The sequence below is a fragment of the Sinocyclocheilus grahami genome, unplaced genomic scaffold, assembly GCF_001515645.1.
Source record: "Sinocyclocheilus grahami isolate Dianchi unplaced genomic scaffold, SAMN03320097.WGS_v1.1 scaffold90.1, whole genome shotgun sequence".
NCBI lineage: Eukaryota > Metazoa > Chordata > Actinopteri > Cypriniformes > Cyprinidae > Sinocyclocheilus > Sinocyclocheilus grahami.
In genome coordinates this window covers 1078728-1085691 of record NW_015505269.1, presented here as the reverse complement: position 1 = coordinate 1085691, position 6964 = coordinate 1078728, and the positions used below count along the sequence as shown (strand labels likewise).

The window sequence follows — 6964 nt, the reverse complement described above, 5'->3', positions numbered from 1 at the left end:
AGGTTGGCGTCGGTGGTGGGGGGGGGGTAAGGCAGGGCCTAATGGTTAGAGAGTTGGACTCGTAACCCAAAGGTTGCGGGTTCGAGTCTCGTACGATTGTAGGTGGGGGGAGTGAATGTACAGCGCTCTCTCCCACCTTTAATACCACGACTGAGGTGCCTTTGAGCAAGGCACCGAACCCCCAACTGCTCCCCGGGTGCCGCAGCAAAAAAATGGCTGCACACTGCTCCGGGTGTGTGTGTTCACTGCTGTGTGTGTGCACTTTGGATGGGATAAATAATTCGGAGTATGGGTCACCATACTTGGCCACATGTCACGTCACTCATTTTTTAAACACACTAAACCAAAAAATAATAATAATAGTAATAAAAAATAAATAAGATGGCAAAAAAGTAATCAAATTCAGCTTTGCTGAACAGTAATAATTCAATTTGAAAATATATTAAAAGAGAAAAGAGAACTTATTGTAACAATATTTCACAATGTCACTTATTAAATATTTTTTTTAAATATATACTAGACCAACATTGACAAAATTAAGAAAAGCTAAATCAAAGCAAAAATGGTTTAAATGGTTGTCTACAGTCCTCTGACAGGTTAAGAAGGGGCTAAAAGGGGGGGACAATCTGTTAATCTTAAAACGCTTGTTTATATGAACCATGCCCTGTAGGGTCAGATGCTGAGTGTATTAAGATGAAGGAAGGGTCAAGGGAGAGGAGACGTGGTATTTCCACCGGCCTCAGGACTGTGACGGTCATTGATCGTTGATCATCTTTTCATATGTAACATACACATATTTTCATAACACATTCGACTGACTTTCTTATGCAAGACAAAATATTATATTTTGAAGGATGTTTTAATTGTTTTTGTCCATATTATGAAAATCAGTGAGGTTCAAAACAACATTGGACCAATGTATGAAAAAAAATCATTTTTGGATAAAGTATCACTTGTGTTAAAAGACTTTTATTGGTTAATAAATATTCAGAAAAGCAGGGACAGAATACATTCTGGTACACTGGTCCTGATGACACAGAGGAGATTCTCTTAAACTAGTTTCCACACTGGGCTCTGCTTCATTTAAGACTTTACCTATTTGTGCAAGGACCAAGCCAGAGGCTTCACATCTTGCTTGTAAAAAGCAACTCAATATAAACTGCACAAAGAGGAGGGCAAAATGAGGCTTGTGAAAAGTTGCAGCGCTGCCTAACGGAGCAGCACCGCAGCTCTGCCGAGTCTGCCCGCAACCAAGACATTCATTAACACACATCTGTTCTAGCGGCAGTAAAATCCCCTTCAGTTTACTCTGCTCCCCCTCGACTCGCTTTCCCTGCCAGGGCCCCCGGTTGCGCAGGCCGATTACGTGCCACTTATACGGCCTGCCGCACAGGCGAGAGGGAGGATGTAAAAGAATCACAGGCACCTGGTCCGAGTGACCCTGGCCTGAACCCAAGCCAGGTTCCCCTCTCACAAACACACACGACAATGTGTCCGCACACAGTGACCTCGCAAAACTTTAATGACCATCACATCTGTTTGAAGTGCAGGTGACCCTGTCTGCCCTGGACTAACAGAGCAAATTACCACATGTCTGTCTTTACTGAAGCCAGGATATTACCCCAAGCCAAAAAAAGGTTAACCTCTCACTACCAATCACGACAGATTAAAGCACTGAAAAGGTCAAAACAGGTACTTTAAAGCATGTTTGACAAGCACGATTATTCGAATTAGCGAGAAAATGCTTTATAAAACCATATAAAGGACATTATTCAAAACTGAATCTTGGGAATGTCTGATTTTAATAAGATGAGAGGCTTAGAGGAGCATGAGTCACTCTCACACACATATATATATATATATATATATATATTTTGCTTGAAGTAGAAATAGAATACATTTGCAAAGGATTCAAAACTCTTCATACAATGAAACATTACGTGTTTATATACTGTCTCTCTCACACATATATATATATATATATATATATATATATATATATGTATGTATATGTATGTATATAAACACGTAATGTTTCATTGTATGAAGAGTTTTGAATCCTTTGCAAATGTATTCTATTTCTACTTCAAGCAAAACACCGCTATCTTGTACAGACTCTTTGCGTGACAATTTTATCAATTAAGAAAACAATGATGTCACTCATTTAAAAGTTTTTAATGCTTCTTAGTAGGGGTGTACCAACACAAAGTTAATTTGGCTGCACTCCATTCCTGCTGCGAACTGTTGCATTTAATTACCAGAGAGGCAGATCAAGAGATATGGAAAACCACTGGGAAGCTCACTGTGCTCCTCCATTTGGCAGAGTGACTGTCTGTGGGTATTTCCATGGGAGCTGAACCACAAAAGCCAAACAGAGAATGTAGGAAAACTCAAGAGATTGATTTATGCTCCTTATTAACAAACTTTGTTTCTTGGCTTCCTTTCGTCTCTTACTCAAAGTATAAAAACAAGGCATTATAGCTGGAGGGTACGCAGCTTGTTTTCAGAAGGAACAGTTCTGCCATCTGCTGGGGAAATTACATGTGCTTCAATGGACATGTCCACCCTTGACTCCATTGCGTTCACACAGTGTATTAAGATCCCGAAATGTGTAATGTGGAAAGGGGATCCAAAATGTTTTAAGGCCACTCAAACCATGTTTGTAGGTTATCTGAAATGCATGTGACCACTTTGCATTTGTAACTTTTGCTAAATCTAATCTGAATACATGAATACAAGAGTGAGTTACTGCCTGTTACATGCCGCGCGTTTTGTTTTTCTCTTTTTCCCTCCCTCTTCCATCTCTACCATTCTGCTCTCTAGTCTGTCGTCTTTGCTCTCAGGTCTCTGCTGGATGGAGGAGCTGGCTGTCGATCATCATTATTAGCGTCGTCTCTGCAGCCAATCCGGTGTCGCCCTGCTGGTTAAAGGTCTCTTGGCGTGCCGCGCTGAGTAGCTCAGTGTGTGTTCAGGTGTTTTGAGTTGAAACCTGTGTTTAGAGTTTGTATCCTTTCGTTGTGAATGTGTGAACCTAATGCTTGTTTTTTGTACTATCTAGATTCTGAGTTGAGCATTGATAAGAGTTAACTGTTCTCTTCTTTTACTGGGGGAATGGGGGAATGGGGAACAGGTTAGCATATCGCGCGACCTAGGATACATACTGCCCGCAGCTAACAAGTGTTAGACACACTAGGTAAGAGGTGAGCGCCTCCTTTGTATTTTTTTGTTTGTAGTTAGTGTACAGTCATGGCCAAACGTTTTGGCAATGACAGAAATTTTGTATTTTGCCAAGTTTGCAGTTTAAGCTGTTGTGGTGTTCATTCACATTGTTTCTAGATTATTGTGTAGAGTGATCAGATGCATTTTAAATAATTGCTAAAAGCTTCATTGGCCAAAAAAAAAAAAAAAAAAAAAATCAACTTTTCACAAAAAACAAATTTCACTGTTTTTTGATCCTGACACAAAATGACCAACTGACATTAATGGACTAATCATATCAGCAGCACGTGTGAAAATGTGAATGAGTACTTGTCAGGTAAAATCACTATCATACTAAATAGATTGTAAGAGCAGACTGATGAAGGGAAGAAACGCTTCCAATCATTATGTTCTTCTTAGCAATGGTTACCTCCAAAGAAACACGTGCAGCCATCATCGCTTTGCATCCAAATGGCCTCACATGCAAAGAAATTGCTACAAAGAATATTACACCTGAAAGAACCATTTACCGGATCATCAAGAACTTCAAGGAGAGAGGTTCGACTGCAGTGAAGAAGACTTCAGGATGTCCCAGAGTGTCCAGCAAGCGCCAGGACCGTCTCCTCCTGAGGAGTCGGCTACAGAATCGTGTCACCAGCAGTGCAGAGCTTGCTCAGGAATGGCAGCAGGTTGGTATGAGCATCTGCACGCACAGTGAGGCCAAGACTTTTGGACAACGGCCTGGTGTCAAGAAAGGCAGCAAAGAAGCCACTTCTCTCCAAGAAAAACCTCAAGGACAGACTGAAATTCTGCAGGAAGTACAAGGATTGGACAGCAGAAGACTGGTGCAAAGTTATTTTCTCTGATAGAGCTCCCTTCCGACTGTTTGGGACATCTGGAAAATCGATTGTTCGGAGAAGAAAAGGTGAACGCTACCATGAGTCCTGTGTTGTGCCAACAGTGAAGCATCCTGAGACCATCCATGTGTGGGGCTGCTTTTTGACCAAGGGAGTGGGCTCTCTCATAATTCTGCCCAAAAACACTGCCATGAATAAAGAATGGAATCAAAACGTCCTGCAAGAGTGACTTCTTCCAACAATCCATGAGTAATTTGGTGATGATCCGTGCATTTTCCAGCACGATAGAGCACCATGTCACAAAGTAAGAGTGATAAAGAAGTGGCTCGAAGATCATCACAATAAAATTTTGGATCCGTGGCCAGGCAATCCCATAGAGCAGGGGTTTTCAACCTTTTAGGACATTCGCCCCCCCCCAAGTCTGTCTAATTTCACTCGCGCGCACCCCCCCAGTATTACTGTAGTCACAACTAATTACTTTATTAACATTAACATAAAAGCAAATATCCATTAAAGCAGCGAACAATTTCTTTTTTGCTCGTTTTGATTAACATTATTTACATAAGAAATGCACGGATCCGTTATACTGATGTACATTTGATATTTTCTTCACTGTTTACATTCACTTAAAACAACCGACTGTGGCTGTCTTGACAAGTATTCTTGTAAGCATTGGCATTCACCTGCTGTCTGAGAAGACTATCTGTTTGTGCACTTCAGGTGTGTGAGCGGTGTGCATAGAAATACTCTATCACAGTGCGTGAGTACCGCATTGAGATGTCTTGGGCTTAAATGGCTTAAAATTACTTTAATGTTTAAACTGACAAGACTTAAAACACGTGAGAATGAAAAACTTTCTCGAGGAAGCAGCGCTGGCCTGATCGTTAAGATAGTTTTGGGGGGCTAAGGTGACAGATGGGGGGCTGAAACCCACCTAAAAAGGGTTTAGAACCGCCCCTGGTATAGCATGCGTAATTATACTGAAATATAAATATATAACCAGGTTACCTGATTCAATGTGATGACTGAGCCTGTTTCTGAGATAACAACATGCCAATTCCGACACGGCTAATCATAAATCTTCTTACACTATCAATAAGCGTGACCAGGGTTGCCAGGTTTTCACAACAAAACCCACCTAATTGCTACACAAAACTAGCCCAAAACTACAAAACGCGGCAAGTGTTAAAGCAGCCCAATTCCGCGGGACTTGGCAACACTGAGCGTGACTGATATTTGAGCCAACTCTGCTCTAACTGTCGACTAAAGTGATTGTGACATGTGGCCAGGAGTGTGAAGTAACGAATTACAAATACTCACGTTACAGTAATTAAGTAGTTATCAGTAATTGTACTTTTTCGAGTAGTTTAAAAATTGTGTAATTTTACTTAAGTACATTTTAAGTGATGTATCGGTACTTTTACTCCGCTATTTTCCTCCGTTTGTGGTCGTTACATGCTTACTTTAATTTCATTTTTATCCATCAACATGATTGGATAGCTAGTAATAGGTCTCGTGACTTTCGTCAAATCAAATTGTGCATAGAAAACTTTAACCGCCAACTGTTTATCATGGCTGGAAGTGCATTCTTCAAGCATCAATTCAGTCGCATCTTCATCTAACTTAATATGTTAGGTAAATTTTGGATTTCTGCTTACTAAATGATTTGTATATATGCTTGCCTATCTACACGGCCTGAAATTTGGTGTGAGGTTGCGGGTATTGCATACAGTGTTAACTCACGCAAGTGCCACGTTCGGTAAATTCCCACTCACTTATAAGACGCGCGATCTGCGCTGCCTTGTCTCTCTCTCGCGTGCGTTCTGCAGCAGTCACTTGGATAAGTCATTGTTGCTTGTGGAACTTGTTAACTTTTGATGAGTTTGAGCACGTGATGCGCGCTGTGAAAAAGTGTATTGGAAAACACAAACTGAGGACCAATCTGCACCTTATTGATGACCCGTGGTGTTAATATACTGCATCTGTGCCAGCGCGTGATGTAATAAAACTGCTGTAAAAAATTTTTTATCCATTTTATACAATCTGCCTTCATTTAGCAAGTGCACTCGCGCATAAACAATTTTCAAGTTCCGTTCAGTTGTGGATGCTGCGGATTCACCTTGACCGCCGCGGCTCAGCAAAGAGACATGCGTGTGTGTGTGTGTTTTCCTTTGAAAAAGTTACCCCATAAATACTTGACTTTTGATGAGTTTGAGCGCGTGATGCGCGCTGTAAAAAGTGTATTGGAAAACACAAACTGAGGACCAATCTGCACCTTATTGATGACCCGTGGTGTTAATATACTGCATCTGTGCCAGCGCGTGATGTAATAAAACTGCAGCTCGTTAATAAACTTTAAAAAAAATTTTTTATCCATTTTATACAATCTGCCTCCATTTAGCAAGTGCACTCGCGCATAAACAATTTTCAAGTTCCGTTCAGTTGTGGATGCTGCGGATTCACCTTGACCGCCGCGGCTCAGCAAAGAGACATGCGTGTGTGTGTGTGTTTTCCTTTGAAAAAGTTACCCCATAAATACTTCGCTATTTAATGAATTTTTCCTTACAAATTTCCTTAAAATTTATGTTAAAATTTTAACAAATTATCAAGTTTAGTTATTTTTATTTCTTTATTGCAAAACGCTAAAACTGGCACCGTTTTGGAGAGAAATGGGCTCTCATTTTAACCCATATCATGGTGTGTGATGCTGAACTATGAGTTTCTAATGGTGTTTGTATTTGCACTGTTCTAAACATGAATATTTTATGTGCAACAACAGCATGCTGTCTCAGTGGCCTTACATATGATTTTAAATCTATTTTTTCAAACTTTATGATTTAAATGGGGATGATTGTACTGAGAATAACTTTCATCTTTTCTTCAACTGAACACTGTTTCCGTGCTGTTTT

The 6964-nt window shown here is 40.5% G+C and overlaps 1 protein-coding gene across 1 annotated transcript in view; it reads right to left on the bottom strand.

The window, feature by feature from the left end:
- The window catches only part of LOC107587147 (periphilin-1-like), a 25974-nt gene that overhangs the window by 15010 nt on the left and 4000 nt on the right, over positions 1-6964 (bottom strand). The window lies entirely within an intron of this gene.